This window comes from Heterocephalus glaber, unplaced genomic scaffold, assembly GCF_053883595.1.
Source record: "Heterocephalus glaber isolate CG9 unplaced genomic scaffold, H.glaber_assembly_v1.0 deba00001561, whole genome shotgun sequence".
NCBI lineage: Eukaryota > Metazoa > Chordata > Mammalia > Rodentia > Bathyergidae > Heterocephalus > Heterocephalus glaber.
This window is the reverse complement of record NW_028258349.1, coordinates 8,130,779-8,156,459: the sequence shown is the minus strand read 5'-3', so window position 1 is coordinate 8,156,459 and position 25,681 is coordinate 8,130,779.

Genomic DNA, 25,681 nt, shown 5'->3' with positions numbered 1-25,681 from the left:
CTGGTGACTCCAGCTTGCCAGTGCCTGGGGGCAGGCTTGGAAGGACAGGAGGCAGCTGCCTGCCCTGTTCCTATTGGCCAGTACTGTTTTGCCAATGTCTGTACAATGCTTGAAAGTTGTAACTTAAAACAACCTAGTAAGGGGGCCTTGAGGCCACCCAGGGGTGCTGGGGAAGGTTGTAGATGTTTTAGAAAATAAAAAGCATCTTGCACCATCCACCTTTTAAAGGGCACTGGCCCTGCACAGTGTTAAGGCAATCTCAGCAATCCTGGAAGTCAGTGTCTGAAGCTGGTGGGCAGGGGCTGATGCTCTGCAGGCAGGCAGGTGATGGAGAGACAGTGCGTGCTGAGAGCAAGGAGAGCGGGCCATGCCTGGCTCCTTTGTCTCTATCAGTGTCTCTGCTACTAAGCACTCCTTGAGAATATGGTCTCAGTAACTGGGCACTGGGGCAGGCAGAGAATAAATAGGGGCTCAGCAATGCAAAAGTTTCCACTTTATACCTGGCAGCTGGCACCTGTAGATCAGACTTATGCTTACTGCAGGGCAGAGCCTGGCCTCTCCTTGCCCCAAATCCACTCTGGCAAAATTAACAGCAATGCCAGGCCTCTCTCTGGGTCTGTTGTATATATGCATCTGGCCAGCAGAGGAGAAATGGATTTTAATCCAGTTTGTGTTTCTGCATTAGTGGAGCCCACAGATGCCTGATGTGTTTGAAGATGTTCATTTCACTCAGGTGCCGGGCCTCAATAATTTAAAATTAACTCAACTCTCTCAGCATAAAAAGTAATGGCTCTGTCAGAGCCCAAGTGCAGAATACCTAATTTAGGGTTTTACATGCTAATTCTGAATAAATGGAGGTGTCATGAGAAGGAAGGTTCTTTTTAAGTGCATAAAGGCAGACCATGAATTAGTGGAGACCATTAAAGTTACATCTTCAGTGTCTGGGTTTCAGGAATGCCTGTCCCACATCCAGGTCTGAAACCCCAGGCCCCAGGCAGAGCCTCCACGGTCCCTATTGAAAGGTCAGACCATGTTTTCTTCCTGAGATGCTCCACCTCTGGGGCTCAGAGCACCCAGCTTGGTATGGGCCAGAAGTCTAGAGTCCTGCCCAGGTAGGGCGGGATCTTATGGCCAAGATTCATGGAGAACCTGAAAGCCCCCAAAGGCCACAGGCTGTGGATATTCCTGAGAAGGAAAGAATCTGGCTCCTCCTTCCCTGGTGGGCGCTCCGCTTGCTGGTCTACTTCTCAGAAAGGGTGCAGGGGAGGCATGGGATGCAAGGACAGTCACTAACCCTGCTGTGTGACTTCTCTGAATGTCTCAGGTGCCCCTAACACATGACATACTCCCACTGTGAACCCTATTCCAGGCCCATCCCTGGCACAGTGATACCTGAAGAAGCTTGGTGATGTCCCAGCTCCTCAACTTACTGGCACCATTTCACCTGGGCTCTTGGTACCAAAAGAGCTGGGAATAAAGGCCTTCTCCACTCTCATCTTTTTGATGGGAACCCAGGGGCCTATATCCTTGCCCAGAAGCCTGGCTCATCTATGCTCTGACTCCCCAGTGTGTGGTCCTTTTCCCTCTGAATGAAGCCTCAGGAGGCCAAGCCAAATTGGGTGGTGAGAGTGAGCCTGGCCCTGACCTCCAGCCTGACCCTGGGCTGGGCCAGGCCTCTCGGTCAGCCATAGCCCAGTCCTCAATGTCCTTTCTGTATCTCTCACTCTCAGGCTACAACAGGAAGGGCCCTGGACGGAGGGACTCTGTTCACTTGTTTTCAGTGCCAAGAGGAATGAAAACTGGGAATTCATTCCCGTGCCACGTCTCCCTCTGATAAGTCACATCAGAGGCTCCCGTATCCTCCTGAGGCTGCTCACTCCCCGAGGCAGAACAGATGCCATCATGCAGTTCCCAGAATAATCTTTGGCCAGCCTCTCATCTTCATGAAGGCGTAGTCCTCAGACATCATGTCGGTGCCGGGAAGAGACCTCTGCATGCTGCTTGGCTCTCCTGTGTATGCTGGGTCATCATCCAGAAGCTTCTGAGGCCACATCAGATGTGGAGACTCAGTAGTCCTCAGGAGGGATCTGGGTCTCCCTTCCCCAGAGCACAAGACCCTGAAGCAATCTCAGGCCTGCTTGAAGGTGCTGTTGGCCCCTCTGTGTGCCACTGTTCTTGGAAAGGTCTGCAGGAAGCGTAGGTTGGGGCGTGGCTCTGTCACTCTCCTCGCCTGACTTCTGAGGGTAGGACACAGAGCAGAAAGGAGCCTGGTGTCCCCAGATCCTGGCCTTTTCTCTGTGGTAGCTTTCAAACAAAAAGCAGAGTCAGTGTCCAGAATGCTTTGCACTCCCAGCCAGACTCAGGGACACTCATGGCGTGTGTTTAGATGTGAGCAGCCCAGCTTGGGTGGTTCTTCTCTCCCCTGACATAGAGAGTCATAAATAAGAATGACAACAAACAGAACTACCTGTTCATGTCTGCCTCCCCTTTCCTTGTCACTTCCTCAGATCTGGCATTTGTCATGGCTGCTCTTGGAGGGGAGTTCTTAGAGGACACGTCTGCATTCTTCTTGGCTTAGTGGGCTCCCCATGGCCTGGGACTGTGCCCTGTTCACCTCTGTAGCCCTAAGGGTCAAGCACAGTGTTAGACACATGGTGGCTGCTCAGTGCCATTTGGAAATTGAATTCCTGGTGAAGTCAATGAAGCTATTCCCTGGCTCCTGGGATGAGATGCATCAGGTTTGTTTTAACTTCAACAGGAAGAACAAACATCGAGGAAACTACTCTCTCAATGTTTTCTGAAGTTTTCTTTCTCCAAGAGGAGAAAATTTGAACATGCCTTTGGAGAAGACTGTGTATTCTTTCAGGTGAAGTCACCTGAATGGTCCTGCAGGATATGAATTGCAAAGCACTGACTCCTCTAGTGTTCTAAGGAAAAAAAGAAGTCTCCATTGCCAAGCGTTGGAGCTCAGAGTGGGTTTAGCGGAAGTAAACTGGTGATCAGGATGGTTCCAGCACTGGCTCTTGAGTGGTCTTGATGCCCTGGTAAGTGTAGCTTTTATACTTTTGGATTTAGACAGCAAAGGACCCATAAAGGGCTAAATGTTAAGAAGAAGCAGTCGCTCGTGGGGCACAGTTAAGTATCCTCCATGGCCAAAGAAGCTGCCCTCCAACCTGACCTCGTGGGGTGAGGACTAGCTTATGGTGCATTATTGATGCCCCAGTGTGGGAAATGTCAGTCAAAGAAAGCACAAAATGATTGTGCTCTTATGTCCATCACTAAAGGAGCTTGGAGGAAAGTCAGTTTCCCCTGGAAGAACTGGATTCCTACACTGTCAACCATTATAGCTTAAGAAACAGAAACTTGCAAGACTGGGTTGGCTTTTCGATGGTCTTCCACTCCTCTTTTTGAGGATTGCTGCAGCTGCTTCCTTCTCTTTTCAGGCTGCCTCTGGACTGTACGGAAATGGAATCACAAGTATGGATGTGCTATTGCCAGGGATAAGCCAGGTGCTGGCATACTGACAGGCAGTCGGTAGGTTATGCCAGTATCTTGGGACACCTTGCAAGGTTGGGGCTGAACCTGTGGCCTAGAGGGATTGCCACCTCTACTGGCCATTGTGGGGCTTGATTTCCTGGTGCCATCCTCAGGTCTTCAGTAAAGTCTTGCCAAATGTTACAGCCTGGTCTCAGTGGTATGGCAGGTAATGAATGAAGAGCCTATCCATTTCCTGCCTCGAGCCAGCACAGGGCTAGCCGTGCAAGGTGAATGGTGTCTGAGCTTCTGGGGCAGTCAATGGGCAGCTTAAACAACATCTGAAGGGGTCCAAAATCAACAGCTCCAGGATAGGCAGGTGCAGAACCCATGAGAAATGCCAGCATCCTGGGAATTTACTGAGCTAGCCAGGGGACTGGAATCCATGATGTGCTGATATAGACACCCAAAAAGGAAGAATTAAAATCTGAACATATATATGGCATCCATAAAATTTCCAGGCTGACAATCATAGGCTGTAAGAGCTGCCTAAAGGATGACTCCAATCCCTGCTTCCTTAAGGCCAGAACTCTCATTCAACATTGTTTTACACTTCGGAGATTTAGAGTACTTGGGCCCACCCCAAAATAAGGGCTCCCCAAGAATACGCCTTCTCATGTGCCTACTAGAATGATTAATTGCACCAGGCATTTTGCTGGCTATGACACCCATGAACACCCAGCCACACAATCATGCCTCATGCTCGCACACTCACAAAACACACCTCATTCCTCACCTGCACACACCTCATCAGCCCAAGGCCTGACACTGCCGCCAAGTCTCCGTACACACTAACCTACCAGCTCTGCCTTCCATAAGGGAGTCAGGCCCACATGTGTGGCTGCCCGCAGCGTCCTGGACTAGATGTGTTCTGCTGACTTGTGCCAGAAGAACGAAGTTATGAATGTTACTTTTTGGGTTCAGGGCAGCAAGTTCCAAATGATATACGCAGTACAAAATCTCTGCCCTGTGCACAGAGAATACAAACCATTATGAGCTGAGAGAGCTAACACTCGGCCACTTATTTGTTGTTTGTTGACTGCTGTCAAATATAATAAAATGCAATAAATCTCTGGGAACAGAAAAATTAAGGCACCTAAATGTGCTATTGTTTTTGATTTGGTCCTGGACTCATAAAATGGTACTTTTCTTCCCTTCCCGAGTGGTCAGATAAATAAATGAACTATAAAGTCGGAAAGAAAAACACATCCACAGAAAAGTGCTCTGTGGGGGGCCCAGACTTGTTCTCACTCTGCATCCGCCTTCCCTCCCCAGCTGCCTCCTGCCTCTTCTCCGCAGCTTCCTGAGATTAGGTCCTGGAAAGGGGGGCTGGACGGTGTGCTCTCACTCCAGGGCCTCTCCCTGGCCCTGGGTCCTCTCTCCCCACTTTCAGCTTCATTTCCCACAAAGGCACCACACCACTGCTCAGCCCAGATCTTCTCTCAGATCCCATTTCATCATCCCGGACTTGAGTTTGCCTTCCCCTCCAACCACCAGCAACAGCTCCTCTTGGAGCCCTGCTGTGTCCCTTCTGAGTGGGAAATGCTGAGGAATGTACCCACCTCCCCCACAAGGTGGAGCAGGTGACATCCTGAGCCCAGGACCAACAGATGTGAGAACCACAGTCCCTTTGCCTGGGCTTGAAAGATTCTGAGCTGTGACTAACACTGTAGAGCCCCTGTGGGATCAGGTGACAACTATGCTTTGGGAGACTAGGCCTTGCTTGGCTTTCTCCTCTTCCCCATTCTTCTGCTACTCCCTTACCAGTTCCTGGGAAGGAAAACACTCCCTTAAGAAGTCCCTGCAGACACCCTGGACTCAAGGCATGCTTTTGGAGAATATTCTGGTCAACCTCCTGGTGGGCAGCTGGAGGAGAGGTAGGGTGGGGGGCGTCCTGCCTTCCTTCTCCTTGCCCTGCCCAGGCCTGCCCTATGTTAAGCAGAGAAGCCCTGTTGAAGTCCACCTTACTTCGTGGACTCACCTGGGAAATCCTGTCTCTTTCTTTTAAGGTATTGGGAGTGGAACCTATGACTTTGCACACTCTCAGCTATTGTTCTACCAACTGGGATACAGCCCCGGGCCCAGGAGAAACTTTTGTGTGTGTCTTTTACTAGGGATTGAACCCAGCTTTTGAGCAGGGTCTTGCTAAATTGCCCAGGTTGAGCTTGAACTTGCAATCCTTCTGCCTCAGCCTCCAAGAGTACTGAGGTTACAGGTGTGTGCCACCATGCCCGGCTCATTTCTAGGCTATTTATAAAACCTAATACAGTGCCAATGCTGTTACTAGTTGTTAGATTGTGTTGTTGAGGAAATAATGACACAATATTCTGTACCTATTCGGTACAGATGCGGGTTGTGTTGGAATATTTTCCCTCTGCAGTTCCTTGAAAGCACAGAGGTGGAAGCAACAGAAATTCCATCATTTAATGAAGTAAGTGTGATTGTTGTCCATATTTTATGGATAAAGAAAATGTGGGCACAGAGAGGTTCAATAACTTATCCAACATCACACAGCTAAGAAGTGGCAGGGCCAAGAGTCAAACTCTAGTAGTCTAGGCCAGCACCCATGATCTCCTGCCCTCTATACCCTTTGCCCCACTGTGGCAAAGGGACATCTGTCCCTGGGAGCTGTGTAGCAGTTCATGCTGTCCCAGACATGGAGTACAGGAGACAGGTCTACCCATGCAGCCAACCAGGAACAGATTTGTGGGAAAGAAGGTTGGGGACCAGGCTGCTGAGACTATGCTGGGTGACTGATTCCTTTATGCCCAGCAAGCTGGGTGAGAGGAGCAGGGTTCTGGCTTCACACAGGGTGGGAGATCTGTGTACATAGGAAGGGGCAGGTGTAAAAGCAGGAGGTGTGGAGGAGGCTCATAGGAACAGGAGGGACAGCGTGGTGATGAGGGCTATTACCCTTGGCTGAGAGTGGCAGGTCTGGCAGTTGGAGAAGGCAGATCTTCCAGGAATTTTAATCTTGAGCTAGGGAGTTTAAACTGGGCATGGTGGTGCACCCCTGTAGTCCCAGCACTCTAAGAGGCTGAGGCAGGAAGGTCACAAGTTCAAGCCTAACTTGATTTCCTTAGCGACTTAGCAAGACCCTGTCTCAAAATAAAAAAGCACTAGAAATATAGCTGATGAGTTTTAGATTCAATCCCCAGTACTAAAATAAAGAAGAACAAAGTTTGAACTTGCTGAAGGTTGCATTCGATATTCTAATGTAGGATCCTGTGCCTGAGTATCAGCCTCCCTACCACACCCCATCCCCTCGCCCTACCGGGTCTTGCAAGGACCTCTGTCTACCATTGCAAAAGAACCCAAGGCCTCCCCATAACTCACTCCTTCCTGGGTTCACGTGCTCACCCGTATGCTTGTAGGACATAGAGTGGTGGGGATGGGAAGCAGCACAGGGCTAGGCACACCTATCCACTCATGGGAAGATTTCCAGCACCGGAAGTTGGGGTGTTTGCGGTACTTGTTAGTGTTGGGGCTCAGAAAATGAGACCCCAGGGGATGACACTTGGACATGGTGAGTGCTTGGAACTCAGGGAGAATGGAGGTCTCTCCAGCCTCCCCCTACCCCACTCCCATCTCCAGCCTTTTCCCTCCTGACACACAAGCAAGGGCTTGTCCCTTATCACCCCTCAGCGGGATTCTACAGAAGACAAACTCAGGAAGAGGCCCAAGCTGAGGCCACACCCAGAGCGCAAATGAACTCTGTCCCTGGCTGCTGCCTGTAGTTCAGGCCCATCCACCTCCCTAAAACTCCTTGTTGCTGGTGCTCCCCACCCCTCCCCTCCCCTGCAAAGAGAGTGAACCGGCTTCTTCTACGTGCTTTGAGTTACTGGGTCCTAGACTTCCTGTGATGCCCTCAAGTTCGTATTAAATTTTTATGGCTTTTCTCTTGCAAATCGGTCCACTGTCAATTCATCTCTCAGATTCAAATGTTGACGAGAGGGAGGAGCTGAGGGAGAGGGAGAGGGGGAGAGAGAGAGTCTCTTACCTCTCCATTGTTTTGTTTTGTTTCTTCCAATTAAATTAGTTGGGCTTGGTCCCGGTCATCTGCAATCCCAGCACTCTGGGAGGCTAAGGTAAGAGGATCACAAGTTTGAGCCCAGCCTGGGCATCTCAGTGAGACCCTAAATCAAAATAAATTTTATACAAATTAGAAAGGGCAGGGGATGTAGCTCAGTGAAAAGGGACTGGGTTCAATCCCCTTACCAGGAAAACAAAACAAGGCTTACTCTCCAATGCCCAGTGGGTTAAAGAATACACACACACACACACACACACACACACACACACCCCCCACAACTAGCCAACACCTGCATCCTCTCTCAAGAGAGTGCATCTAAAATCTCAGGGAGGAAAAAACTACTTGCCTAACTGCCTGGTAATTTGTAGATAAATCATTAGAGTGAATTAATAACTCATAAGATTTTGAATGCCATGAAAGGACCCTTCCTCCATCTTTCTGCTGTTACTTTGTGCCCCGCTGTGGTCACCATGCCAGTTATAGGGAAAGGGGCAGTTGTGGGAGCCACGTCTCTGTGGTAGGCACTATTGGTTGCCAAACCCTAAAGTTTTTCACTCTCCTTTAATCCTCACTCTAGATTTCCAGCCTCATTTGCTCATAGAGTCCCCATGAGGGCCAATTCTGATATAACAGAGGTTTTTCTGGTAGGCTTCTAAGATATTTTTTCTCCCTGATAAAGAGGACAGTTACAAGGGGAAAGAATGCCAGCTGGGCACCTTATTCCTTCTTCCTGCTTAGAACACAGATTTGATGCCTGGAGCTTCAGTGACCATCTTGCCACCATGAGGCAAAAAATATACAGATGAAAACCTAGCAAGCTATAGGTAAGAGCATAGGTAGCTAGAAAAATTCTGAAAGCTTGATTGTATTGTGGAGCTGACTGCCAGCCTGGAGACATCTTAAAAATAAATGCCTTTGATGTTTAAGACACAGTTAATCTGGTTCTCTGCCACTTAGAGTGAAAAGCTTTCTCAAATGACAGACACGTCTTAATGGCCACTCTCTTAGCTATGCAAAGGCCCAGTAGAAGCTTTGAAATTACTCTTCATAAATACTTCTTTATGCTAGGCAAGGGCCATATGCACCTCTCTCTGAAGTAAGGGAAAGACAAAGACAGACCCTTGAATGCATATCCGGTGTCCTTAACTAAGCTCTTTAACAGCAAGAATGCATTTTTATGTTCTTTCCTCTTCTAAGTAGCTCCTTAACTCTACTTCTATACATAGAAGGTGTTTAGGAAACTTCTCTTGAATTGTGCTGAGCCAAGCGTTTGTTATCTATTCTTCAGAACAACTGAACTTGGTTTCCATTGAGTTGTGGTTTCTTTTTTGCTTTGAACAGGTCTCATTTCCCAGTGACCTGAAACTTCCTTAGGTCAGAGCCCACAGCTATTCATTTGTGGCACCATGCACTGCCTCACACTGTGCCAGGCACAGAGAAGGTGCCTAACATTTGACAGCTGCGTGACGGAGAATGACATGGGAGCAGAAATGGGCCACGACGCTGGTCTCTCCACCACCTAGGGGACTTTGGTGCACCAAAGGTAAGCCAGCCCTACGCATTTCATCCTATTTGGGTTCCAGAGGAAGCACCTGGCCGCAAACTGGCAAAGAGATGTGGGTGGCCATCTGCTGGGGCCTCTAAGAGGATGCGGAGAAAGATGGTTCCTGCTTTTTTCCCTCAGGATGCTATGCTTGAATGTGGTACCCAAGCAGCTGCAGCCATTGTGTGCCTAAGAGGATCAGATTTGTGAGGAGGCAGATTCCTAGGGTGGTAGACTGGGGAAACAGAAAGAACCACAGCGTCTTGATGAAATTGCTGTACTGCAAAGGAAGCCACATCAGCCCACCTCCCTCAGCAGCTCTGGGCACCCACTAAAAGAATCTATTTCTGTGTTCTCAAGCCAGCATAAGTCAAGACTTTCTGCTACTAACCACAAGATGCATCTTAACTGATCTGAGTGCTATTGAATTAGAAGGTAAGAGGCATCACCCCTGCCATTCTAGATATCTGGTGACCCAGTCGCCTTCTTAGGTCTCTAACAGATTATTGCTTTGAGGAAGCAAAGATTTCATGTATTCGGGATGCAGATGCATGTGGGAGGACATCCGGGCCCGCAGCAGGCCAGGCCCCTCTGCTGGTGCTCGGATTTACTTTGGGTCTGTTAGTCATTTCCAAAGAGTCCATAATTACTTGATTTGTAACTTGGAAACCTCTAATGATTTACAGCAGTGGCCAGTTGAGTAGTGAAACATGTTGGATCTTCTCCCAACCCCCGCCTACTTGTAATTCTTGATGCTTCCACCTTAGGTGAGCCTCAGGGCAGGGGAAAGAGAACCTGAAAGAATGAGAATCCAGGTGGGTCTGGTGGCACACACCTGTAATCCCAGCACCCTGGGAGGCAGGAAGATTACAAGTTAGAGCCCAACCTGGGCAATTTAGAAATTTAGAAAGGCCCTGGCTCAAAACTAAAATAAAAAGGGGGCTAAGAAAGTAGATCATTGCCAAGGCCCTGGAAATAAAAGAGTGAGAATCTATTAAGGTGCTTAGAAAGTCAAGGAATGTCAAGATCTTGGCCCATAACCCTGCCTACCATGGAATTGGGCACTGAGATGGCAGGTTTTGCCTAGGGCCTGGGTTTGATGAATCCTGCAGGATGCCCTCTTAATTTAAAAGGAAAGTGTCTGGGTGGGCTAGACAGAGCCCTGGACATGACATCTGACTCTTTCCTAAACAGTCACTCTGTGACCTTGCCCCAAAGGGCTTCAAGCCTCAGTTTCCCCTTTGGTAATGAGATGGTTGCTTCTGATCATCTCCCAGGCCATTCCTAGGGCTGCTGTTCTACACAGCAGTGAGTGTTTCTGTGTTGATCAGTCACTTTCCAATTGCATGTGGGTACCTTATCACAAATTGGACAATGGAGCACGTGTTTGCCTCTTCCTATGGGAGAACTTTACTGAAAAGCTCACCCCAGTGTCATTCTTCAAAGCTCACTCATGCTCAGAAAGAGCTGGAGGGCAGAGAGAAAGAGGAAAAGTGTAGACACTGCTCTTCCATTGATTTCCAATCAAGACTCCCCTCTGCAACAGAGTTTGAGAGCCACATGTTCCTGGCTGGGTAAAGAAACCTTTCTCTCACACACAAAGAGTGTGGTGCCTGGTCCCTGTGGTAGTGCGAGGTAGGAAGGGGAAATGACATTTTGGGTAAAAATGGTAGAAAAATTCTCAGCTTTGAAAGACTTTTAAATTGACTCATATCTTGAAAGCAATGTTATTTTATATCCACTCTGAAAGGGTAATATCAAACTTATGAAATATTTACCAACTTGGCTACATAAACAACAAATCACCTCTTTTCCATTAAATATTTTTGTGAAGGATATTTTAGTAAAATACTGCAGCTTGCAATTTAATTACAATGAGTAATTAAAACTTAGAGCATAATCATTTTTGGCAAAAAGTCAGTTTTTGTTAAAATTTTAAGATAGAAAAAAGATGCATATTACGACCATAATACTGTTAGTAATTAAGATAAATGCATCAATTATTAAAGATGCAAACATGTCAAGCAAGCATAACTAATTATTTGAGCATGTTAACAGTTGTTTAATGTTAACAAGCAGTGAATTATTAAAGACCCCATGTGTCACATTCTGGACTGCATAAAATATAATGTTCTGAAACGTTTTATTATTTTCAGGTTTTCCTTAGATCTTCTGCATCGGATTAGCTATAAAGTTAAGATAACTTGTCTTTAAATGTATTTCTAAAATAATTAGCTGTAATCAGGCTAGGAGAGACCACATCTCTGAGTTTGTGCAGCAGAGAAAAAAAGCAGCAGATCCCAGAGAGAAACTGCAGACCAAGTGCCACGTCTGCAGGAAAGATTTATGTAATTTGGGGGAATGTTTCCCACTAAAGGTCCAGTATAGGGGCAGAAACCGGAAAATGTGGTGTTGGTGCAAAAAAAGGCAGGGTGAAGGCATAGATTCTGGGGGCGTCACATACACTTCACAGCTGTATCTTTCTTCTTTTTTCTATTTAGAGATACACCTTCTTGAAAACAGCACTTCACGCAATCATATAATCAAGATGCCAATTAAGACACTTGTATAAATCACATGCAAAGCAATGCTTGGATTATTTTTGACTGTCAAACCGCAAATCAACGCCGGCAACATTCTCACTGGAATTCAACCAGTCCGGGGTGTTTCCTTCCCTGAGACACAGAGCCGGCCCCCTCAGGGAACCCATCTGTTTACGGGCCTGGAGAACCAGTTAGGAAATAGCTCTTTGGGTCCTAGAGACCCAACACTCTGAGCCTGCTTGGCCCATGAACCTTCAGTCTTAATCCTGAGAAATGGGAAAAAGGAGCATCCGGAAAGTCCAGGGGACCCTCAAAAGGATCTGAATGAGTTCTTGGGCAGATGGATCTGGGTAGAGAACAAGAAGGGCGGAAACAGAGTGGGGAGTAGCTCCTAGTTACCCTGCCTGGTACCCACAGAGGCAGTGGGGCACTCCATGGTCTTCTAAGGATTTGCCTTCTCATGACAGCCAAAGCCAGCTCCCATGCACCCAAGGCAGCCCACCTTTTCCTTGTGCACAGAGAGTCTGCGCCTTTCCACTGCCAGCAAAGTGCCAGCAGATCAGGCCGTCAGCCCTGCTCTGGTCCTTCTGAATGCTCAGCCCTCTGTCAGGCTCGAAGGTGTCAACAATAATGAATCAAACACAGCCTGCTCACAGGGTGCTTGCAATTGATCAGAATGAAAGACCCACTGGGAGAAAAAGCTGAACACAGGAGACCCTCTGAGGTAGGGTCTGGTCTTCCCACTAAATAAGAACTGACTAAGGATTTCCATTTGTTCATCCACACACACACACCGAACCAGCCTTCTTCCCAACATTTACTGCACCCAGGCAGGTACTTGTACTCTTCCAGGGACAGGGAGTGGAGTGCAGTCAGGAGACCCTCCAGGAAGACCGTGGCTTGCCCTTGAGAATCCATGGTCTGATGGAAATCATGAGCTGGACCAGAAGCCAGTTATCAATCCCCTTGAAGGGAAGGCTTGTGTCTCCAGAGGGAAGGGGTAAAGTGTAGGGAACGGATGGTCAGAGAAAGCCGGTAGGAGGAGCAGAAATATCAATGACCCTCCTCTTTCCTTCCACAGGTACAAGGGTTGTCTCAGCTCTGATGGGGTCAGACATCTCTGCCTTTAGCCCCTCACTGGGTAGGAAGGACCTCTTTTCTGGAAAGGCCTCCTTTTCTCCATCAGGGTTGTAAGAAAGACTTTCAGCCGCAAAGGTTCCTTTCCTACTTCCTGTCACCAGCCACACTAACTGGCAGCTGATCACAGATTCCTAACAGATGCTCCCCCGCTCTGGCTCACCAAGGGTGCAAGATTCTAATGACGCTCAAGTGTCTTGGGAACTCTCTAGCCCACCCAACCAGCTCAGGCTGGGGAGAAACTTTAGGAAGTTTGTTTTCATAATTTTGGACTTTTTTTTTGCTTAGAGGGGCCCCAGAAACTCTTTAAGCTTCAGACCTCCCAAGTCAGCCTCTGGTCACCCTAAGCCAAGGGACTGGCTCCTGTGTCTCTACGGCCCTTCCCCTACCTCACAGGTAGTATAGTGTCTCCTGCAACAGCACAGTTAAGCATGGAAGGCCTCTCAGGGTGATATTGGTGTGGTTCAATTCTTGCTTTCCTTTCCTAAGTCCTACCCAGACACCTTAGAATCAGGCTTTGCAGAGACTGGAATTGCTGAGCTGCCTCTTTCCTGGACCAAAGGGCACTAACAGCAGGAAGTAACTTGTACCTATGTAGCCAAAGAGCCTCTCCTGGGTGAAAGTATCATTCTCTTTCTCTCACATCCCTTGTATTTGCAAAACAAAGAGAATTTTCCAGCGCTGAGAAGGAACATTTTTATAGGGACACATATAGTTTAGGTTGAGTCTAAACTGAATTTGAATCTTTCATTGTCAAGTGATTTCCATGGAGGTCAAGAGGCCAGGAAGGGTGTTTGGGGATCTAAGCTTTTGGTGCCAAAGCTGAGAGAGGATACATGTTGGGGTTCCACTGGGTCTGGTAACCAGTTCCTCTCCAAGAGCAGGATGGGGTCTATGGAGAGATGGGCTTTCTTTTCACTTTTGATCAGAATTCAGGTGACTCTGGCTAAGGCAACACAGCAGCACAGGACCCCACTGGACTGCAGGGACCAGGCTCCCCAGTAGGGATGAAGATCAGAAGACCCCACATCTCATGGGAGAGAACAGACAGTGCCCACGTCAGACAGGCCTGAAGGTGGGAAGTACCTACAAAAGCATACTGGGGAGGCCACAGAATCCATCGGCCACACTGCAGGTGCCCAGCAGACTGTTCCCTCCACAGCCTTGGCACATAGCACCTCGGTTCACTTTCCAGTAGCATATGAGTGGAAGAACAGTGTGTGTTCCCTGGGACACACCTATGAGGACAGCAATGGGCACTCTCTATATTCTTTCCCCCTTCCCAACAGGTAGATGATGTAGAAGGTGATATGACCCAATCACCTGGTGGAACCACAAGGTACACTGAGCCTGGACTCCCACATGGATACAGGCAGGTGATCACCCCTAGCCTGGGCACTCTAGTGCTGCACACATAGCAAATGAAATTCCATTGTATTTGTGTCACTACATTTGGGAGTCTGTTTGTAATAGGATTTACATACAGCAAGTCAGAAAATGTGTAGTAATGCCATTGAGGTTTGACATGGAAATCCCGTTAGGCTTTACTTGGGAAAATACAATAGCCAAGAATGGTTTCTTTGCAGGGCCTGTGTCACCCAGTCAACCAGGGTCACAGGTAGGGTTGGACCCTGGTTTCCCTCCCCTCTGATGGAAGATCATCTTCATGGAAGCCTCTTTGTACTGAAGATTTTCTCTTCTTTCAGCAGCCACTGGTGGCAGCTCTAGGTAAAAAGCAAATGCGAACTTAGTGAAAGGAAGCTCCAGCAAAGCTGGCAAGTCTCCACTATTGTTTTTATGAACCATTTATAAAAGCCAGAATGGGATCTCTGCTGGAACTCATGGTCACCTGAAACACTGAGAACACTGGCCGCAGAAAGAGCCCAGAAAACCTTCCAGAGAGTTCTAAATCCTGGAGCTCCTGGCGTTCCAGATCCTGAAATTGTGGGTCTCCCATCTCAAGCTTGAGCACTGGCGGCTGAATTAGAGTGTACTGCTGGCCCCAGGCCAAAAGCATTCCTTCATGTGTCAGCCCTGAATCTCTTCATATGTTAGGGTGAGCTGCGTGTACACTGGTTTCTTCACTTCCAAGGCAGTTGCACCATCTGTTTCTATTATGGGAGTTTATGGCACAGAATACCTCAGACACCAGAGCCTCCATTTTTTTTTCTGGCGTGCAGTTAAAGCACTTTATGAACAGAATGATTAAAAGGTAGGGGCCTCCTTAATTTTTCCCCATTTTTCTTGGCACGTTATGGAATTCAGAAGGATTTTTACAGTTCATTTTATGAAGATGAAAGGTGATTTAAAAGAAAATTAAGAAATTATCAGGGAATGTAAATGTGGCTGCAACTCAGCTTTTAAAAATCCTTTAATCTCATCATGATTAAGTGGGTTTTTCATATTGTTTCCTAACTGCATATATTTAAGAAGGCAAAATTCAAGCATATTCTGAAATTTGCAAATAATTCTGGAATTTGATATCACAGAGGCTTCTGTGCTTCTGTATTATAAAACCAAATTAAGACAGCTACACTCTGAAGCTTTTAGTGAGAGGGTTTTGGGTGCATTCAGTATCACATACACACAGATGATCAAACTATATAGCTTTTAAGGCAAGACATGAAAGTGTTGAAATCTCACATAAAATCTTCACATCTCAGGGTCTTCCTGGAGCATAAAATAGGTCTATTTTACACACATGGGCACACATACACACACACACACACACTTTTTTGTGCCCTAAATAACCTGGTTTCTACATAATACTTATAGAGACAGTATTCAATCTAGCACTTTTTTTCTGATTGTTTGTTTGATTCATGCAAACAGTTGGAGGTCTTTAGATGATATTAAAATGATAAACCTGTAATACATTTGACAATGAAGATGGTAGCAGGAAGGACGAAGGAGCCAGAAGCTTACCATGATTTGTGTGTAGAGAGGACCAATGTATCACATAAAATCCCCAGGAAATTTCTTCTTTGTCTGTGCAAAGGCCTATATGTGGGAGCAAATGACTTTGAATCATCAAAGACTCTTCATTAATGCTCCAGAAAGGTCCCCCACTTTCACAGTGTCCAGTAAATTCCTCTCCTGTTTTAACGGGCCCAAGAGAATGATAGAAATGAAGACAAAGGCTAGAGAATCCAGACATCCCCAGGCTCCCTGGCTCCTGACGATTCTCTTCCTCTATGATTTTCCTTGTTATAGTTCTATCATGTAAAATAAAACTTCGCTTCTGCAGGATCACAATCAAGGTCAGTTTTAGGGTTAAAAGGGGGAGATTGGGGAGGGGAATTTAGAAGACGATGTGCAGAAGGGATGATTCACTTTGGGCTGTCCGTGTGTCAAAGTTTCCATTCTGTCACGGTTCTGGCACTAAGACAGAGCATGCACCGGCCTTTGGGGTTGAAGGATCCAACTCTGCATGAATACCCTGGATGAGCCATTCTCCTCCCACACTTCTGGATGATTGCTGGAAGAAGACCTACCTCTACCTTCTGCCCTCTTTTCCCCTGCTTCCAAGATGTCCACTTCCCAGACCTGCTGCACAATCCTGTTCTGTACCTGGTGGAGGCCATTTCTGCATCCTGCATCCCACTGCTACAATCGCCACTTGCCTGCTGCTATTTTTCAAATATAGTTTGTCCCGAGAAAAGCTCACATTGAGGCTTGGTTCCCAGTGCTGCAGTGTGGGGAGGTATCTGAGACAATGGATTAATGCCTTTCTTGCAGGACTGGATTAGCCATTGTGGGACTCCAGCCCTCTGCACTCTTCCACACACACCCACTGGCTCATGATTTCTGCCATGAGTTGAAGTAGCATGAAGCTCTTGCTGGCACCATACTTCAGAACCCTGAGCCAAAATGCACATCTTTTCTTTGCAAGTTGCATGGTCTCTGGTAGGAATTCTGCTATGGCAAAATAAAATGAATAAGACACTTGCTCTCTGCCCAAACTGTTGGTGGACCTGGGGCAAGTCCCATTAGGGGCCCTTCTTTTGTGGAAATAGAATCCCCAGGCAAAGGGCACCATGTAAGGGAGACCACAAAACCTGTACTAGGGAGTAGTGGGCAGAGGAACACAATGGGCCTCAGTGGAAAGTCATCTATTATAAGGCTGCTTTATTTTTCTTTTCTCAGTAGGGACTTTTCTAAAAGCAGGTGCAGTTTTGTTTTGTTTTGTTTTGTTTTGTTTTGTTTTTTGAAGAAAACAGAATGTCCTTGAGAACCAAGGAGCAAACAAAAGCACATGGCTCTTTTTATTGATCACTGATGAACACTTTAACCACGACTCTGAGAGAGAGGAAATGGAGAAAATGTTCACTACACTTCCTAAGCCACAAAATGATGTCCTTGGCAAAGCTGATAGTTTGGAACAAATAGATGTTGCATGCGGTAGTGCTGGATATGTTGCCGCCCATAAAAACTCCCCATCACTTTCTCCAATAAACCTGCACCGATTCTTGTAGTCCTCCTTGCAGTGTAGAGCCTAGGACTGTGCTTTCTTTTGCTTCTTTCTAATTGCCTATCTTTTAGCCATCATGTATGGATTCCTTCCTTCCTTCCTTCTTTCCTTCCTTCCTTCCTTCCTTCCTTCCTTTCTCTCTCTCTGTCCTTCTTTCTTGCCTCTCTCTCTCCTACTGGGGATTGAACACAGGGCCTTAGCACAACTTTATCTTTAGCCTTTTTCTATTTTGAGACATGGTCTCTCACTAAGTTGCTACATTGCCCAGACTAGGCTCAAACTTGGGATCCTTCTGCCTCAGCCTCCCAGAGGGCTGGGATGACAAATGCCCACTCCCAGGCCTGGCTGGATTTGTCTTCCTGATTCCAGTAAGTTGTGGGTCTCTCAGGATATCAAGTGTGTTAGGAGAGGGGAACAGGACTGTGTGATCAGACCTTTGGTTCATCCTAAGCACAGCAGCATGAAGCTACAAGCAAGCAAAGAATAAAATAGCTTTAATTGAATTACAGTGTTCCTCAGAGTGCACAGTCATGGTCTCCAGTTACCTGATATAGTGGATATAGCAATTCTTTATCTTTTGTTTCTTTATAATTTTTTGGGGGGTTGGGGGCAGGTTCTAGGATCAAATCCATGGCCTCTGGTATGCCAGGCAAATGCAGTACCACTGAGATACACCCTTCTCTGCCCTTTTCTTTCAAAGCTGCTTCCTTGACCTAGACCCATCATGAGCACCCACAAAGGGGTTACATGTCATCGGCATTTTCCCCACTCATCCCCCCATCTCCCACTCACAGCATCAGTTAACAGAGATGCTCAGCTAGTCCTGACAGGAAATAAAAGACTTCACTCAAAGTTACCGTGTGTTCCGTGAGCACATGGTCTTTAGAGCATTACAACTCATTCAGCACGTGTTGTTATCCTGCCAGGAATACTGTGGGGGAGCTAGCCTGCTTCCCTAGTAGGTACTCTCACCTCAAAGGGGACAATTCCAAAGCCAGGCACAGTGGCACCCACCTGTGATCCCATTACTTTGGGAAGCTGAGGCAGGAAGATTGAAAGTTTTAGCCCAGCCTGGACAATTTAGCAACTTAGGGAGACACTGTCTCAAAATAAAAACAGGCTGGGAAGTAGCTCAGTGTAAAGGCCCTGGGTTCAACACCTAGTACTGCTGGAGGCTATCCAGTTTCTTCATTCTATGGCTCTTCCAGGTCCTCAGGAGAGTGCAAACTTTAGAGAAGTGGCCTCAGCTGGTGTCACAACAAAGGGAAACAGTGGAGCAGGGTTTCTTTTTCCCCACAGCCCTGCCAGCATTTGTTATTGGTTGATATCTTGATAACAGTCATTCTTTCTGGAGTGGGGTGGAATCTCAGCTTTGTTTTAATTTGCATCTCTTGCATGGCCAGTGAAGTTGAATTTTTAAAAAATATATTTATCTGCCATTTCTACTTCTTCCTCTGAGAGGTGTCATTCCATTTTTGTATTGAGTCTTTAAATTTGGGGACTCTGATTTTTTTTGAGTTCTTTATATATTCTAAATAAGAGTCCTTTGTCCGAGGAACAGCTGGCAAAAACTTTTTTCCACATTGTGCGTTGTTCTTTTTTAAATTAATTTTATTGGTACATTTTAGGTATACAATATAATGACATTCATCTTTGAAAATTTGCACCTTTATATAATCTCTCTTGGTTATTTTTTCCCCATTTCCCTGCCCTCCCTTCAACCCTTCCATCCCTCACTATTTACAAAGACTTTGTTTCCATTTTTACATTTTCTCATATTGATTCCATCCCCTTCTTTCTTTTCCCCTTCCATATTGATTCCATCCCACTTCCCCTTCACCTTTGCCCCTTTTTCTTCCTATTTCACATTATCTATTATACCTTTTAATCCTTATTTACATTTTCAGTTTCTCACACTAGAGAAACTATTCGGTATTTACACGTGTCCTATTTATTTCACTTAAGAGTATCACCTCAATGTGCATCCATTTAGCTATAAATGTCTCTAATTTCTCATTTTTTATGGCTGAGTAGTACTCCATTTTATTAAAAAAAAAAAACCCACATTTCCTTTATCCAGTCTCTAGGTGATGGGCATTTGGGCTGTTTCCAAGTTTTACCTATCACAAACTGTGCTGCTATGAACATGGGTGCACATATATCACTGTGGTAGGATTCTTTTAATTCTTTGGGGAAGATACCCAACAGGGGAATAGCTGGGTCAAATAGGACTTCCAGTCCTAGTTCTCTGAGGTATCTCCACACTGATTTCCACAGTGGTTGCACCAGTCTACACTCCCACCAAGAGTGGAGCAGGGTTCCTCTTTCTCCACAGCCCCGCCAGCATTTGTTATTGGTTGGTTTCATGATAGCAGCCATTCTTTCTGGAGTGAGGTGGAATCTCAGCATTATTTTCATTTGCATCTCTCGAATGACCAGTGATGTTGAACATTTTTTCATGTATTTATTTGCTATTTCTACTTCTTTGTCTGAGAAATGTCTGTTCATTTCAGATGCCCATTTTTGGATTGGGTCTTTAAATTTGGGAGGTCTGATTTTTTAAAGTTCTTTATAGATTCTAGATAGTAGACCTTTGTCTGAGGAACAGCAGGTAAAAATTTTTTCCCACATTGTGGATTGTCTCTTCACACTGTTGGTGGTTTCTCTTGCTGTGCAGTAGCTTTTTAATAAGAAGAGATCCTACTTGTTGATTGCTTGTGCTAGTTCATGGGCAACTGAGGTTTTGTTCATAAAATCTTTTCCTACACCAATGTCTTCAAGAGTTCTACCTAACCTTTGTTCCAGCTGGTTCAGCTTTTCTGTTTTAATATTTAGATCTTTAATCCATTTACATTTTAGTTTAGTGCATGATGAGTGATATAGGTCTAGTTTTAATCTTTGGCAACTTGAAACTCAATTTTTCCAGCACCATTTATTAAAGAGGCTATCTTTCCTCCAGTGAGGGTGTTTGGCTCCTTTGTCAAAGATGAGGTGGCTGAGTGTGTCTGGAGTTGTTTCTGCATCTTCTAATCTGTTCCACTGGTCCTTGGGTCTGTTTCTTTGCCAGTACCATGCTGTTTTTATCACAGTACCTTTGTAGTATAGTTTCAAGTGGGGGTTGTGATACCACTGCCATGTCTCTGTTGCCTAGAATTGCTTTTGCTATTCTGGTCTCTTCTTGTTCCAAATGAATTTTTGGATTGTTTTCTCAAGGTCCGTGAAGTATGCTGCTGGGATTTCAATTGGGATTGCATTGAATCTATATAGCAATTTTGGAAGTATGGCCATTTTCACTATGTTGATTCTTCCTACCCAGGAACAAGGTATGTCTTTCCATTTTCTGACATCGTCTTCAATCTCTCTTTTCAGAGTACTATAGTTTTCAGAGTAGAGATCTTTGATTTCTTTTGTTAGGTTGATTCCTAGATATTTCAGTTGTTTGGATGCTATTGTGAAAGGAATTGTTTGCCCTATTTCTCTCTCAGTGAGTCTGTTGTTTGTGTAGAGGAGAGCTATTGATTTTTGTGTGTTGACCTTGTATCCAGCTACTCTACTAAATTTGGTTAAGTCTAGAAGACTTTTAGTGGAGTTCTTGGGGTCTTTTATATAGAGGAGTATCATCTCAGGTGAAAATAATGACAATCTGACTTCTTCATTTCCTATCTTTATTCCTTTTATTTCTTTCTCTTGTCTAATTGCCATGACTAATGTTTCCAAAACTATATTGAACAAGAGTGGTGATAGTGGACATCCTTGTTTTGCTCTTGATTTTAGTGTGTGTGAAGGATTTCAGTTTTTGAACATTTAGTATGATGCTGGCTGTTGTTTTGGCTGTTGTTCATAGATGGTTTTTATCAGATTGAGGTAGAGACCAGTTATTCCAATTTTTGTAGGGTTTTATCATAAATGCGTGTTGGATTTTGTCAAATGCTTTTTCTGCATCTATTGAGATGATCATGTGGTTTTTGTCCTTGACTCTATTGATATAGTGTATTACATTGATTGATTTGTATATGTTGAACCATCCCTATATCCCTGGGATGAATCCCACTTGGTCAGGGTGTATGATCTTCTTGATGATCTTCTGCATTCTATTTGCCAGTATATTAGTAAGGATTTTTGCATCTATGTTCATTAGTAGAATTGGCCTATAGTTCTTTTTCAGTTGGGTCTTTCTCTACTTTGGGGATCAAGGTGATGCTTGCTTCCAGGAATGAATTTGGGAATATTGCTTCCCTTTCAATTTCATCGAAGAGTTTAAACAGCAGTGGCAGTAGTTCCTCTCTAAATGTCTTGTAGAATTCAGCAGTGAAGCTATCAGGACCTGGGCTTTTCTCAGTTGGTAAGCTTTTAATTATGTTTTCAATTTCATTGATTGATATTAGGTTGTTTAGAATTTTTAGGTCTTCTTCATTCAACTTTGCTAATCATACTCATCTAGGAATCTGTCCGTTTCTTCTGTATTTTCCATCTTATTTGTGTATAGGTTCTGAAAGTAGGTACTGATGATCTTCTGGATTTCTGCTGGGTCTGTTGTAATTTCATACTTTTCATTTCTAATTGCATGAATTTGGGCCTTTTCTTTCCTTTTTCTGATAAGGTTGGCTAAGGGCTTGTCAATTTTGTTTATAGTTTTGAAGAACCAAGTCTTGGCTTCATTGATTTTTTTGTATCATTCTCTTCGTCTCCATTGCATTGATTTATCCTCTGATCTTCATAATTTCCTCCCTTGTATGAGCTTTGGGGTTGTCCTGCTCTTCTTTTTCTAGAAGCTTGACATTCAGCATCAGGTTGTTTAATTGGGCTCGCTCCGTTTTCCTGATGTATTCACTGCTATGAATTTCCCTCGTAAGACTGCTTTCATTGTGTCCCATAGATTCTGATATTTTGTATTGTCATTGTCATTTAATTGTCTGATTTCTTTTTTAATTTCCTCTGTGACCCATTGGTTATTCAAAAGTGGGCCAGAGATATAGCTCAGTGGTTTTGCCGCCTGCTGTGCAAGTGCAAGGACCCGAGTTCAATCCCCAGTACCAAAAAAACCCAAAAACAAAAACAAAAAAAACAAACAAAAAGCCCCAGCAGAAGTATGTTGTTCAATTTCTGTGTGTTTATGGAATTCTTGCAGTTTCTTTTGCTATTGATCTCCAATTTCATCACACTATGGTCTAATAATATACAGGGGATGACTTCAATTCCTTTGCACTTACATAAACATGTTCTATGAGCAAGTATGTGGTCTATTTTGGAGAACTACCTGTGTGCAGCTGAAAAGAATCTATTCTGATTTTGTGGGGTGGAACACTGTAAACATCTGTTAAGTTCATTTGTTTAAGAGTTTGATTGAGTTTTAATATTTCGTTGCTTATTTTTTGTCTAGTTGATCTATCTATTTGTGACAGTGGGGTATTGAGGTCCCCCACTACTATTGTGTTAGTGCTTATTTGATTTTTCACGTCCATTGGTATTTGTTTTATATAGTTGGGTGCACTAGTGTTTGGTGCATATATGTTTATGATTGCCATATCTTCCAATTGGATTGTTCCCTTTACAAGGATGTAGTGTCCTTCTTTGTCTCTCTTAATCAGTGTTGGTTTGAAATCTGCAAAAGAAGATAGCTACTACTGCTTTTTGGGGGGTTCCGGTAGCATGGACTATTGTTTTCCACCCTTTAAGTTTCAGTCTATGAGTTTCTTTTTGAATTAAATGTGTTTCTTGTATACAGCATATTGTTGGATCTTGCTTCTTGCCCCACTCTGCCGGGCTATTTCTTTTGATTGGTGAATTGAGACCATTAGCATTGATGTTTATATCTGATACTTATTGACTTATCATTGACATGAGTTTTTCTTTTTGTTGGATTCTCCCCTTTCCATTTAATTTCTTGTTTTGCCTGATGGATTCATTCTGCTGAGCTTCCTGGGGTTGTGATCCTCATTGTCTTTTCCTAGGATACTGTCTAAAATTTTTTGGAGTGCCAGTTTGGTATTCATGAAGTTTCCAAGGTGCTCTTTGTCATGAAAGTATCTTATTTCTCCATCAATTTTGAAAGATAGTTTTACAAGGTACATCAATCTGGGTTGGAGGCTGTTTTCCTTTAGAGCTTGAAATATGTCACCCCATGCTTTTCTTGCCTTAAGGATTTGCATTGAGAAGTCTGCTATGATTCTGATAGGCTTTCCTTTGCATGTGTTTTGTTTCTTTTCTCTAACTGCTTGCAGAATTTTGTTCTTCTTTTGAGTTTCTGGAATGTTAACTATTATATGCCTATATGTAGATTTTTGTGTGTGTGTGTGATCATGGCAAGTTGGAATCCTATATGCCCCCGTTATTTGTATGTCAAGCTGTTTTCCCCTGCTTGGAAAGTTTTCTGTCATCACTTCTTTTTATAATTTTTTTATGTCATCTGTACTCTCTCCTGTTTCTTCATTGACTCCAATCAGTCTTATGTTATTCTTCTTTGCATCATCTAGCAGCTGCTGTATTGATTTCTCATGGTTCCTTACTATTTTAAAGAAAATTTTCTTTTCCTGGTCACTAATTGCAATCTTATCTTCTATGTCTGAAATTCTGTCCTCACATTGGCTCATTCTGCTGTGTAGACTTCCACTGGAGTTTTTAATCTCCTGGAAATCTATTTGCATCTGTTTTATGGATTCCATTTGTTTCCTATGTTGGGATTCCTTCATGTTCCTCAGCTCCTCTTTTTTTAAAATCTGTGTGCTCTCTAGATTTTTTAATCATGTCTTGCATTAAGGACTCAGTCTCTGCTGTTATCTGAGAAATTATTTCTGATTTCATTTTTTCCAGATCCTCTTTCATTGCCAGTTCAGGGAGTCCAGGTGGTTGAGTATCATCTCGTTTCCCTTTGGCATTGCTTTAGGTGATCTGGAAGTCTGGTTTTGATACTTGTTTATGTGTCTTCTTATTTCCACGGGGGTGGAGGGGGGTGGATGGGAGGGGTGTGTGCTGCTGGTGCCTACGTGGTTCACCTCCTGGGTGCTGGGGGCAGCTCTGCTCCTCGGTCCTGGGGCTGGTGGTACAGAACCCCAGAAAGTTCACCTCTTCTGCCTGTGGGTTGTTTCTTTACTTTGTTGGTGGTTTATTTTCCTGTGCAAAAGCTTTTTAATAAAATGATATCTCAGTTGTTTATTATTTGTGATAGTTTCTGTCTGACTGAGGTTTTGTTCATAAAAACTTTGCCTAAACCAAAGTCTTTAAGAGTTCTACCTATTCTATCTTCTATCTTCCAGAAGATTTAGTGTTTCTGTTTTAATATTTACATCTTTGACCAATTTTGATGTTAATTTAGTGCATGATGCAAGATTTGGGTCTAATTTTAATCTTCAGCATGTTGAAAGCCAGTTTTTTCAATACCATTTATTCAAGAGGCTATCTTTCTTCCAGTGAAGGTGTTTGGTTCCTTTGTCAAAGATGAGGTGGCTGAGTTTTTTGTGTATCTTCTAATATATTCCATTGATCCTCTGATCTGGTTTTTTGCCAGTACCATGCTGTTTTTTTATCACAGTAGTTCTGTAGTGTAGCTTCAAGTTGGGGATTGTGATGCCCCCTGACTTTCCTTTGCTTTTGCTATTCTAAGTCTCTTCTGGCTCCAAATGAATTTTAGGATTGTTTTCTCTAATTCTGTGAGATATGCTTTTAGTAATTTGATAGGGATTTCATTAAATTTGTATAACAATTTTGGATGTATTATATTGGTTCTTGCTATCCAAGAACAAGGGATATATTTTCTGATACCTTCTTCGGTCTCTTTTTTCAGAGTACTGCAGTTTTCAATATAAAGGTCTTTTACTTCCTTTATTAGATTAATTCCCAGGTATTTCATTTTTTTGGATGCTATTGTGAAAGGTGTTGTTTCCCTAGTTTCTCTTGCAGTGAATTTGTTATTTGTGTACAGGAATGCTATTGATTTTTGAGTGTTGACTTTGTATCCAGCTATGCTACTGAATTTGGTTATTAAATCTACAAGTCTTTTGGTGGAGTTTTTGGGATTTTTCTATGTAGAGTATCATGTCATCAGTTAATAATAATAATTTAACTTTTTCCTTTCCTATCCTTATTTCTTTCTTTCTCTTGTCTAATTTCTCTGCCTAATGTTTCTAGAACTATACTGAATAAGAGTGGTAAAAGTGGGCATTCTTGTTTGTTCCTGATTTTAGACTTAAGGCTTTCAGTTTCTGACCATTTAGTGTGATGTTGACTGTTGGTTTGTCATAGATGGCTTTTATCATATTGAGATAAAGAGGATCTATTCCAATTTTCATTAGGGTTTTTATCATGAATGGATATATGGCTTTGTCAAATGCTTTTCTGCATCTATTGAGATGATCATATGGTTTTATCTTTGGGTCTGTTGACATGGTGTATTACGTTATTGATTTGCATATGTTGAACCATCC